General features: G+C 42.6%; 1 long non-coding RNA gene across 1 annotated transcript in view; it reads left to right on the top strand.

Annotated features, from left to right (window-relative positions):
* Window positions 1–12,806, top strand: part of LOC138760454 (uncharacterized) — a 58,206-nt gene that overhangs the window by 19,316 nt on the left and 26,084 nt on the right. The window contains exons 2-3 of the long non-coding RNA XR_011355619.1: window positions 3,722–3,870; window positions 8,725–8,797. This is a non-coding gene — a long non-coding RNA (uncharacterized lncRNA). The remainder of the gene's footprint in view (window positions 1–3,721; window positions 3,871–8,724; window positions 8,798–12,806) is intronic.

The raw sequence follows: 12,806 nt of genomic DNA on the forward strand, positions 1-12,806 counted from the left end.
TGGAGCACTGTGAGCCTTTATGATCACCACCTTTGCAGGACATATGTGATTGGAGAGTTACCTGGGATAGTGTGTTTTAGCTAAGAAGAAACTTGATAAGTTAGATTTCTTTTCTTTGGACAAAAGAACACTGAGGGAGTGGAGCTGGTTGAGGAGTACAAAAATAATTTAAAAGCCAGTGGTAATGAGGAACCTTTCCCCTTAACAGAGGTGTATATAACTAGAAAACATAGATTAGTAAGGGGTAGGGGTTGTTGAAATCTGGAACACACTTCCTCAAAGAGTGGTGAAGGCAGATAAAATTACAATATTTAGGAAATATTTAGGTGAGCATTTGAAATAGCATGGCATAGAATGCTTTGGTTTTTGAGTGCTGGAAATAGAATACTGTAGACAGACACTTGATGGCTGATACTGACATGTTGGACAAAATTCATCATGCTTTTCATTCTTTCTTCAGTCACAGAGTCCTAAACATGTCTTCCTCATATAACATCCTTCATCATAACTCTGTTACTTCCTCTCCCCAGCCACTCTCTCAGCCCCTTTCCTCCATTACACATCCTATTCTAGCATCATCCTTGAGTATCTACCAACCCTTTTCTCAATCCCCTGCTCAGAAGGTAGGTGATGCTTTGGAGAAGAAAGTGCCAGGAAATTCCTACTTGCTTGTGATATGTGGGAAGATTTTATGGACATTTTTGCCTAAGGTCACCTCATCACCTTGTGCACTGCTAGCAAAGATAATCAGTGAAGACAAAATCACTCTCCCTTCTGCAATCAGACTATAATTGGAAAAGGGAGAGTGTAGATGGCAGGGAATGTGTGGTTTTATGTAGAATGGATTTGTCTGAACTCGGCATATGAGGGTCAAAAGTTGAGAATGTGATAATCAGAGTTTACAAATTAGGAGCAGGTGTCGGCCTCTTCACCTGATTAGTAAATGTTGGGTGGGTGTTTGGAGCATCTGGCATCATCTAGTTGAGGTTAGAGAGGATCAGGGTTTTGGGTGTATCATGATGTGGTCAAATGCTCCAATGAGCATTCTGGGTAGACTGTTGGATGGATTGTGATTGTATTGAGAATGCTGGCTGTGTTGGTGTGGGCAGGTGGAAACATTTTATTTCTCCCTTGGAAGGGGTTTCAAAATCAAAAGGGTATGGATTTAAGGTGAGAGGAAAGAAATTTAGAGTCAGAGGGGTAAGTTTTTATGCAGATTGTTGACATCTGGAACTCCAGAGAGGTAGTGGAACCAGATATAAAAAACTACATTGAAGAGGCATTTAAACAGACACAATTAGGCAAGACCTAGGAGGATACAGTGTTAATGTGGGCAAAATGGGATTAGGATGGATGAGCAAAAGTGGTCAGCATGGACAAGGTGGCCTGATGAGCCTGTAACCTCCAATACTATGACTTTTTAGCTTACCTGGAGGTGTTAGTTATGGTTGGGCCTTTATATCTAATACTGAAGCAAACATCATCCCGTGGTTTGAAAGTTTGTTATGATGCGAGAGTTTATTGTCAAATACATAAGTACCATGTATGGATGCATCAAAATTCTTGATTGCTTCAGCCAAACAGGTACATAAGCTACACCAACAATTATATAAGTTAAATGACCAGATTGCACCATTAGACAGAAAAAAGGATAACAAATACAAAAGGATAGATAAATATTCACAATTGACATTAATACAAAAATAGTGAAGTTTCAATCGTGCCGACAGATATTATGCTGGTCTTGCAGTAGTTAAGGTGAAGGTATTTCAGATAGGTCAAGAGCTTGAAAGCTGTTAGAGAAAAAAAAACTATTCTTAAACCTAGTGGTGCTGCATTCAGGCTCTATACCTTCTGCCTGAAGATAGCAACGAGAAGAGATCATGACCATGGTGACGGGGGCCCTTTACGAATCTGCCTGCCTTCTTGAGGCAGCATCACACATAGATGTTGTAAATAAACGGAAGGTCAGTGCTCGGGATGGACTTGACTAGGTTTATCATTTTCTGCAGCCCTCAGTATTCCTGTGGACTCATATGGCATCACCAGTCTGTGATGGAACTAGTCAGTATACCCTCCATAGTACACCTGTGGAGTATTTAATGACATGCCAAATCTCTACAGACTTCTTATAAAGTTGGTGTGCCTTCTTCATGCCAAGAAGTGCAATGCTAGTTCTGGTCCAGGATGTCATATTCACAATATTGCAATTCATAGAATTTTGAATAAAGATTGCCAAATTGTGTACTGGGCATGGTGAAAAATAAATGTTGGCTGTCTGTTCAATATTTTTGATAACATTTAATTGCACAAAAACCTTGCATAGACTTTCTACACCACTGTTCGCCATAGTTCTAAGGTGAGTCATCTGGCTTTGAAGACTGCCAGTAAAATTGAGGCTCAGCGACATATCTATATCATTAGGCTGATAAGATTATTGAAATAAATAATGCAATCTATGACCTGCTTATCAGTGTTGACACAGACTAAACATATTATAGATAATTAATTTATTTCTGTGTAAACTTTCTTAAACATGCAAGCTCTTTGCATCTTGTGTTGGAGGAAAGTGAACAGAGAACTTTTGGTTTTTAAGTGGAATTAAAAAATATTTTATTGTGTAATAGCTGGTGGGTTAAGCTGAGAAATAACTCATTTATACAATGCTTTTCATTAACTCAAAGCACTCAGCTTTATATTAAAGCAAAATACTGCAATGTTGGAAATTTGTGACAAAAAAATACCTGAAGCTGCCAGCATCAGTGGAGAGAGACCTGAAAGAATGATTCTCTTTCCTCTTTAATGCCACCTGACCTGCAGTTTGCTTTTGAATATAACCACCATAGTAAAATGGAAAGAGAATGAAACTCATGTGATTGCTGTGCTGGGCATGGGCTCAATGGGAAAAATGTCCTTTTGTGTTGTTATAAATTTATGCAATAATGCACAGCAAAAGCTCATTTATACCTGTACCACAGGATAGAGAAAATCCCATACTGTTCCATTTTAGTAGTAGTATAAGAGAGACAAATGTCAATCATAAAACCACTATTTGAAAAAAAATGCCATTCACCAGAGAGGACAAAGCAACAGAGGAAGTTCAATGACTCTACATTAGTTATGGCTCAGTGATAGAGCGTGCAGCCGCAGGAATTTTTGGATTAAAACCTATTCCAGATACTCCAGCCTAAAATCTAGTCCTGTATAGAATGTTAAAATGCAAAATTAAACCAAATGGTATTGGGGCTTGGTCTGAAAATTAGTTGACAGACATGAACCAAGGAGTTGAAATAAATGGATTTTTTTTTTGTCAGGTAGCAGGAATCAATGCTTGGCCCTCAACTATTCACGATATAAATGAACAGAATGTAATATTTCAAGATTTTCCAAATAAATTGGAATGTGACTATGATTTGTGAGGAGAGTTCAAAGACTCTTCAAGGTGACTCTGAATGAGTGTGCCAAACATGACTTGAGGAGTAGGGCTGGCATCTGCTTCAGTTGACTATACTGAAAGAGAATATACAAATGTTAGGCACCAGTTGCCTTTGTTCTTCTCAATATCCAGCAGGACTTATTACTTTCAGGTATTCCTCAGTTGATGAGTGTTCTATTTATGAATTTTCACTGTAATGCATTGACTGGGATGCCAAAATATAAATAATGTACATCTCCTGGCAACTCAGATTTATAAAATCTCTCTCAATGAAATGTTTTCCAGCATGCCTTTGGTAAATTGAGGAATGGTGTACTTTATTTCGGATTGGAAGACAGCCAAATCAACAATGACCCTCACCAACCAACCAATCAAACAAACAAACAGGTGTTTGCCAAGCTAACCTGCACATGAGCAGAGTGGCATCTCTTCCAGTGAGTGATCCAGGATCGACCGAGAATTGTTGGCGCATCCAGTCGGCAGAAAAGAATAGGGTGGGGTGGGGGAAAGAAACAACTTCTTCACTTTTAGCACTTGTACATAGATTTATAAACCAATGATCCTTCAAATAAGAGGAATCTATGTTCCCTATGGGACTTAATTAATAATAGTGCAGACCTGGACACCCTTCAAGATTTGTTTCCTTTTATTGTCATGGAATAATACGTTAACAATGTAATATACATGATATTCTTTAACTTCTGTTTGTTGCAAGGCCAACAAAAAGTCACCATGAGTGTTGCAACATGACCTCTCTACTCCTAAACTCAATCCTCCTATTAATGAAGCCCAGCATCTCATAGGTCTTCTTAACTATCCTATCAACTTGTGCGGCAACCTTGAGGGATTTATGGATTTGAACCCCAAGTTCCCTCTGTTCATACACACTTAAGTAACCAACCATTAATCCTATACTTAGCCGTCTGGTTTGTCCTTCCAAAATGCATCACCTCACACTTATCTGGATTGAGCTCCATCTGCCACTTTTTTGCCAATCTCTGCATCCTCTTGTAACCTTCAATAACCTTCAACTCCATCCACAACTCCTCTAACCTTGGTGTCATCTGGAAACTTACTGACCCATCCTTCTGCGTCTTCATCCAGGTCATTTATAAAAATCACAAAGAACAAGGGTCCCAGAACAGATCCTTGCAGCCTTACACTAGTCACCGACTTCTAGGGAGAGTACTTTCCTTCCATTACTAGTCTCTGCTTTCTTCCTGAAATTCCAATTTTTTATCCAAACAGCCAAATTTTCACTGATCCCATGCCTTATGACTTTCTGGATGAGTCAATCATGGGGACCTTGTCAAATGGCTTACTAAAATACATGTAGACCACATCTACCACCCTACCCTCATCAATTTCTTTTGTTACCTTCTCAAAAAACTCAATTAAGCTCGTGAGACATGACCATCCCTCCACAAAGCCATGCTGACTATCCTTGAATAGACTGTACTTCTCCAAATGCTCATTGATCCTATCCTTAAGAATACTCTCCAATAGTTTGCACACCACTGACATAAGACTCACCAGTCTATAATTCCAATTCTCCCTTTTACCTTTTTAAAACAAGGGGACCACATTTGCCACTTTCCAATCCTTCAACACCTCCCCTGCAGTCAAGGAGAACTAAAAAATCATAGCTACTGCCCCAGCTATCTCTTCTCTCACTTCCCACAGCAACCTGGGATATATCACGTCCAGGCCCAGGGACTTATCAATCTTGAGATTTTTAAGAAGATCCAGCACTTCCTCTTTCTTAATTACATTGTCCAGCACACAAGGCTGTTCTTTTCCGATCTCACACTGATCAAGGTCCTTTTCTGTTGTGAATACTGAAGCAAAGTATTCATTTAGAACCTCCCCAACCTCCTCCACCTTCAGGCACATTCCGCCTCCTTTATCCTTTAGCGGCCCCACCCTCATTCTTGACATCCTTCTGTTTTTCACATCCACATAGAACACGTTGGGGTACTCCTTAATCCTACATGCCAAGGACTTCTCATACCCCTTTTGAGCTCTCCTAAGTCCTTTCTTAAGCTCCTTCCTGGCTACCATATACTTCTCATGAGCCCTTCCTGTTTCCTGCTTCCTATATCTAACATATGCTTCCTTCTTCCTTTTGACTTGTTGCCCCCCCTGTTTTGTCACCCACAGTTCCCTTTTCCTACAGTCTTTTCTTTGTCCTAATCAGACAAACCTATCTTGAACTGGTCGCTCCTCTTGAGCCACTCCTCTTTATTTTTCATTACCCCTTATTTTAATTACTCCTTGTAATGGTATGGATTGTATATGCTAATTGGCTCAGGCTGGCCCACCTCTGATGACACTCTTACCTGGACTCCTCCCCTGGGACCCAGGCCATAAAGGTTGGGCTTCCTTTCCCTATCCGGCACTTCCCTAGTCTGGTTCCAGGCCAGCTCAATCAAGTCTTTTGTGCAATAAAGCCTATCGTTCCCCTCAAGCTGCTGATAGTGGCCAACAATTTATTGCACAAAAATTTTAACGTCTCTGGTAATGGAGAAGTTGCTGCGCCCCGATCAGCTAGAAGTGGATCCTCAAGTCCCGGGTGCATCAGAGCTCTTCGAACAGTGGGTCAACTGCTTTAACAACTTCCTGGAGGCCACTGCTGGAGTGGTCGATTCAGGTGAAAAGAGGCTAAAGGTCCAACAGGCAAGAGTCGGCCAGAGGGCTTTCCAGGCCATCCGAAGGAGCACGACCTACTAAGAGTCGATGGCTGAACTACGGGCGCTATACAAGCCCAAGATCAATGAGGTCTACTCCCGTTACCACATGGTGTCTAGAAAACAGCAGCCTGGTGAGTCAGTTGAAGAGTTTGTCCAACCCCTGATCACATTGGGAAAAGACTGTTTGGGGGATCCCACGGTATCTGTGCCGGGGGCCCAGTGCATGGAAGACTTGGTCTGGGATGCTTGTGTGTCGGGGTTGAGGTCAGACTATATCTGACAATGTCTCCTCGAGGAGGATCAACTCCCACTTAAACGGGCGATCCAAGTGGCCAGGACCTTAGACTCAGCCCAGCTCCTCACGGAGTCGATCGCGGGCAGAAGCGGGCCTACCCAGTACGTGCTACCATGGAGGCCACCATCCTGGGAATCAGCGTCGGGATCATCGAGGTGCAACTTCTGTGGGCAGGCAAGACACCCATGTCGTCTCTGCCCTGCGAAAGGAGCTACCTGCTCAGGCTGTGGTAAAAAGGGCCACTATCAATGTGTCTGAAGGTCCAGAGCCCCGTCCCAAAGCAGGGTGGTGTGTATGGCCAAGGAGCTTCCGGTGCTGGCTGCGTGCGTGGTAAGGTGAGCGCCATTTTACCCGCTCCCACCGCCATCCTCTGTGCAGCAGCAATCCTCACCAGCAACATCACTTCCACCCCCGATGACGTCATTTCTGCCTTCTTCACCAGCGTTGGTAGCGTGGTCAACATGGAGGCCGCCATCTTGGGCCTTGGGCCTCCCTTCTGATGTTGAAGATGGGCACCCAGACCTTTGAACGGCTCAGTGTCTATTTCAAGGCCCCCCTACCCACTACACATAGGAACGCCTACTTCCTGACAGTGGTGGACGAGTTCTCCAGGTTCCCCTTTGCAATTCCCTGCCTGGATATGACCTCAGCGACGGTAATCAAGGCTCTGCACAGTATCTTTGCCCTGTTCGGGTACCCCGAGTACATCCATAGCGATTAGTGAACCTCGTTCATGAGTGAGGAACTGCGACAGTACTTCCTGGCCACCAGCAGGACCACCAGCTATAACCCCAGGGGTAATGGGCAGGTGGAAAGGGAAAACACCACCGTCTGGAAGGCGTTGCTCCTGGCCCTTAGGTCCAAAAACATGCCAGTGTCCCGCTAGCAGGATATTTTGCCCGAAGCACTTCAACCCATCCAATCACTCCTGTGCACAGCAACTAACACCATCCCGCATGAATGTTTATTTGCTTTCCCCAGGATATCGGCGAATTGTGCCTCCATTCCTCCTTGGTTGGCAACCCCGGGGCCGGTCCTGCTTCGAAGACTTACAAGGGACCATAAGACAGATCCACTGGTGGAAGTGGTGCACATCATGCATGCCAACCCTCAATACGCATTTGTGAGGTACCCCGATGGCCACGAGAACACTGTGCCTATCCAAGACATGGCGAGGGCCAGGGATCCCGAAGCCACACTGCCTGCCACAGCCCTCCCCGCGGAGCAGACCAGCCCATTACTGGAGGCTGAGCCACCCGGCTCTCCTCTCCAGGAATTGATCCTCCGGGAGGCATCAAATCCCCCTTCTCCTGGAAGCCCCCAAAATTCACCCCGACCCAGACTGCTCCCTCCCTTGCCCACCCGGGACCGCTTCCCCTTCCAAACAGCAAAGCTCAGGCATGCTTGCCCTCCGGCAGTCCCGCAGAAGGATGAAGTCGCTGGTGTGGCTAAACCTCTAGGAATTTTTTTTTTCCTCTTTCCCCTCTCTCTTCCCCTCTCATTGTGTAAAATAGGGGGGGAGGGTTCTGTTTAAAATGAGGGGGTGAATGTAATCGTATGGATTGTATATGCTAATTGGCTCAGGCTGGCCCGCCCCCTGATGACACTCTTTCCTGGACTCCTCCCATGGGACCCAGGCCATAAAGGTCGGGCCACCTTTCCCTTCCCTGCACTTCCCTAGTTTGGATCCGGGCCAGCTCAAGTCTCTTGTACAATAAAGCCTATCGTTCCCCTCAAGTCTTTGTCATTGCAATTTTTGGGGCTACTGATAGTGCCCAACACTCCTCCCACCAATTACTATTCTGTCTAACCCTTAACTTGCCCTCCATCTGTTTTTTAAAGGCACTCACCTCAAGCTAGCTCCCAACTCTCCTAGCTTTCTCTTGAGTCCCACACCCTTCTCTTTCAGTAATGGCCCCGAGATTCTCACTGATTTCCTAAGATGATCAAGGAATCTTTGAGGTATCCTCAGCAAATAATCATATTGAACTGAAGTAACCTCATTAGTAACAAATGCATTTTTTCTGAAGTTTGAAAAGATCCTTTCTCAAAGGACTTCAAGGATGGTGTTTACCTCTAGAGTACTAACATCATCCTGAATTACTTCTTGTAATCTATTCTAGATCATAGGTGCTTCGTGCTATGATTGTCATGTATTTCAAACATCTAACTACTTACATAAAAATAAATCTTTAATGAGAAAATAACCCCAAAATTTATTTAGTGGATGTAGAATTGTGGAAGTGAAAAGAGGTCTAATGGTTATTACCATTTTAAAATTTCAATTGTGTCCTATTTTCCAGTTTTTCCTCATAACTGCATCCTCTGGAATGTGTCGTGCCATGTGCAGAGCCAAAAGAACCTAAAGGTGTGCTGGTGAGTTAATGTTCTCCTGTAAATAGATACGTGGTAAAAAGAATTCTGGAAAAGTGAGAGAAACTTAGTTGTTAAGAATAAAAGAATGGGACTGATGGGATTGCTGTGCAGGGAGCTGAGATGGAGCGTGGATCTTAAATGATACAAGTTACAATGCTGCATGGGATGGCACGGTTGACGTAGCAGTTAGCACAATGTCCTTACAGCGTCAGTGATTGTGTCTGGGGTTTGAATCGCACGCTCTCTGTAAGGAGTTTGTATGTTCTCCCCATGTCTGTGTGAGTTTTTCCTAGGGGCTCTGGTTTCCTTCCACCATTCCAAGCGTACCAGAGGTGTAGGTTAATCGGCTGTAAGTTGGGCAGCATGGACTTATGGGCTAAAATGGCCTGTTAACGTTGTGTACGTCAAAATTTATAAATGTTAAAAGTTGTTGCTCTTGCAGAAGTGTGCTCTCACATCTTTTCCCCACTGTTTATGTTTCCAATGGCAAATATTCATGTAATATATCCCATGGGAAAGGTTCATTGTTGTTTTAGTAATGGCTTAAGTAAATAGTTGTGATAGTACAGATTCTATCACCAATGTGTATATGTACAGATTGTAATGTAGGATGACTGTGATTGGCTGAGAGCGTAGCCACCCCTACTGGCAGGTCTTAAAGGGTTGCTCCTAGCCAGACCAGGTCATTCTGGACTGGTCGGCCTACATGTGATATGCTCCAGTCTTCTAGTTAATAAAAGCCTTGGTTTGGATCAACAAGTCTTTGGTTCTTTCGACGCACTCAACAATAGTAAAATGAATATTTAATATGTTATTCAGATGCAATCATTTTGTGCACTGCAATGACTGTCAACAAGATTTGCATTGCAACTGAAAGGGGTGTACCTATAATTACTTAAAGCTGGGTTACTAAAATGGGCAGCTGAAAATCATTCAAAGTGTGACTGAGCTATACAAATCAGTGGTTGATAGTGGGAATAAGTTTTCATAACTTTGGACTGAAGGTCATGTTGACTATTGGGAATTGGTTTGTAAAATGTACATATGCACTTACTGCTGCCAAACAGGTACTGCGTATAAAAAAAACCAAACCAATAGTATTCATTAAATCACCTTTTGGAAAGTGATAATAATTAAAAAAAGATAGGTAGATAATATATATTCAGTTACCAGAGTGCAAGAAACAAAAGTGTGTTGAAGGATGTTGAGGGGATAGAGGAGAATAGAGGGACTACAGGAATTTCTGGTTACTTGAAAAAAAGGAATAGATAGCTACCTCAAAAAACAATTTTTATGACCTTTTTACTCTTCTTTCTGAGAGTCGAAATATTTTTCAGTCAATGAAGTACTACTGCAGGATATTCAGTGTTCTGAAGTGGGAAATGAGGTGCACAGCGAGCTCCCACAATATAATAACGACCAGGTTATTTTATTAGAATGGTGTTTTGGGACAAATATTGCCTAGGAGACCAGAGACAACTCTGCTTCTTCTGAATTGTCCCATGCTACTTTCTCACTCCATCCATTGACAAGCATTGCCTTTTAAAGCACAACTTCATCAGTTCTACACCAAATTATTTTTTTGCTTAATCTATATTGGGTGATGTACAGTATATACTGATTTGAAAAAAGAACAGTAAATAGTAAAACATTCTTTATTTTATCCATCTATTTCAGCTATGTTATTGTATGTCAGGCTCTGTATAATAATTTTTTTCTTCACAATTAAACAAATAAAATAATTTAACAGAGCTCAACTTGTGACCATTATTAGTTTCATATTTTTCCTAAATTCTTTTCCCCTCCTGTTTTGACTTGTTTTCCTTAATGATAACATTTATTCCTGTTGATGATTTTGTTGTTTTTTTTTGGAGCTTCATCCTTCAGCGGATGTGCTTTCAAGGCCCAAGAAGAGGCAATGTTTAGCAGCACATCAATGTCATAAATAATGCTAAATATCAAAGTATTAAAAATAAATAAAAACAAGGATAGAGTGTGTGTTATTTTGATATTGATGACATTTTTTTTTCCTGTAATTGGTCTGCTGAGCCCTTGTCTGACATTTGCAGAATGTCATTTGCTGAGAACTGCTGAATAACCAGTTCTGGTGTGGGGTCCATAAAAAAAAAGGAGACAGGGAGATCAGATTAATGTATTGCCTGAAAGATGGCACCTCCCCCAGCAATGCAGTGCCCCTCAAATGCCATCTATAAATATTCCGACAAGACCACTGTGCAGTGCACTGGGATTCACTGGTAGTGTGTTATGCTGATGGCGGGCTCCACCTCCCAGTTCCACCCCCATCTGTTCAAATATAACCCTGGATTCCCACCTAAACCCAGAACCCTCCTGAAGACTACTGTGAGATGCAACAGCCGTCAGCAGTTTGAGCGAGTGATATCCGGACAGGAGAATCTGAAGAACAGGAACTAGGAGAGCTCCGGTAGAGGGAGTGGAACAGAACGAAGGGACTCCGGTAGGAGGAGTGGTTTGGTCGGGGCAACTCTCGTGCACGAGACCCGGGTAAGAAAAATTGACTATTAAGTACTACTTGGGCAACCGGGTTTCTGTTAGGAGTGAGTGATCTGACAGGGATATGGGTAATAAAAGTACCCGAGAGAAGAAGGGACTCCAGAGAGGGGTCCCGGGATTGACATTCTGCCTGATAGTCCGTTGGAGTGGATGTTAGGAAACTGGGGTCGGGGAAGGACCCAGGGAAAGACTAAGGAATCTATGATAAAGTTTTGTTATTACAAATGGCATCAGACTCCAATTCTGGGGTCTTCGGTTTGGTAGCCCGACTGGGGTCAGATGAAGATTGGATATGTCAGAAATTAAATTTATTCAAAAATTTGTTCTCTCCTGTTGCCAGAATCACAGATGGTAATGAGGAGGCCTACGAAGTGAGATAGATTAGCTACTTGAGTGGTGTCACAGCAAAAACCTTGCACTCAACATCAGCAAAACTAAGGAAATGATGTGGATTTCAGGAAGGGGAAGCCTAAAGAACACAAACCAGTCCTCATCGAGGGATCAGCACTGGAGAGGGTAAGAAACCAGATTCCTGGGTGTCAACATCACTAAAGACCAATCCTGGGATCATCATATCAATGCAATTATGAAGAAGGCGCGCTGGTGACTATATTTTGTGAGGAGTTTGAGGCAATTCGGTATTTTACCAAATACTCTTGCAAATTTCTACAGATGTACCATGCAGAGTATTCTGACTGGTTGCATCACTATCTGGTATGGAGGTGTCAATGCACAGGACAGGAACAGGGCTACAGAGGGTTGTGAACTTGCCCAGTGCCATTAAGGATACCTTTAAGTGACGATTTCTCAAAAAACAGCTCCTATCATCTGGGACCCTCACCACCCAGGCCATGCACATTTCTCATTGCTGTCAGGAATGAGGTACAAGAACCTGAAGATGCATATTCATCGTTAGAAAAAACAGCTTCTTTCCCTCCACCATCAGAATTCTGAATGGACATTGAACCTACGGACAGGACCATTTTCTTTTTGCACTAGTTATTTTAAAAAAAACTTATATTTACAGAATTTTATATTACAGAAAATTTGCTCCTTGTTCTTCACAAGACTGCTACCACAAAACAAGACTTTGTAACACATGTTCATGATAATAAACCAACTTTGCATACTTTTGGTTCAACTTTTGTCACTGCTTTATTATGACGGCACCTAGTTCACATTGCTCTGAAAATGTACAGGCACAGGCACAAAGGTGCTATTTTGGAATCATAAAGATCTCCATAACACCCCCAAAAGTGGTGAAATTGGTCTCATATGACCTCAGGAGAAGTTGAAAGGATATTAGACTGAGAGGAACAAAGAACACAGTCAAGAAAATGCAGTTTGTTATTTTCATGATTTAGCAGGAGGCTTAAGTTGTGTAAATGCGGTGAGACTGGACATACCTGTTTTGAAATTACATTTGCATTAACATCATGGTTGTTAGGGTGTAGTCCTTAGCAACCATTTCAAACTC

Source organism: Narcine bancroftii, chromosome 4, assembly GCF_036971445.1.
Source record: "Narcine bancroftii isolate sNarBan1 chromosome 4, sNarBan1.hap1, whole genome shotgun sequence".
In the NCBI taxonomy this organism is placed as follows: domain Eukaryota; kingdom Metazoa; phylum Chordata; class Chondrichthyes; order Torpediniformes; family Narcinidae; genus Narcine; species Narcine bancroftii.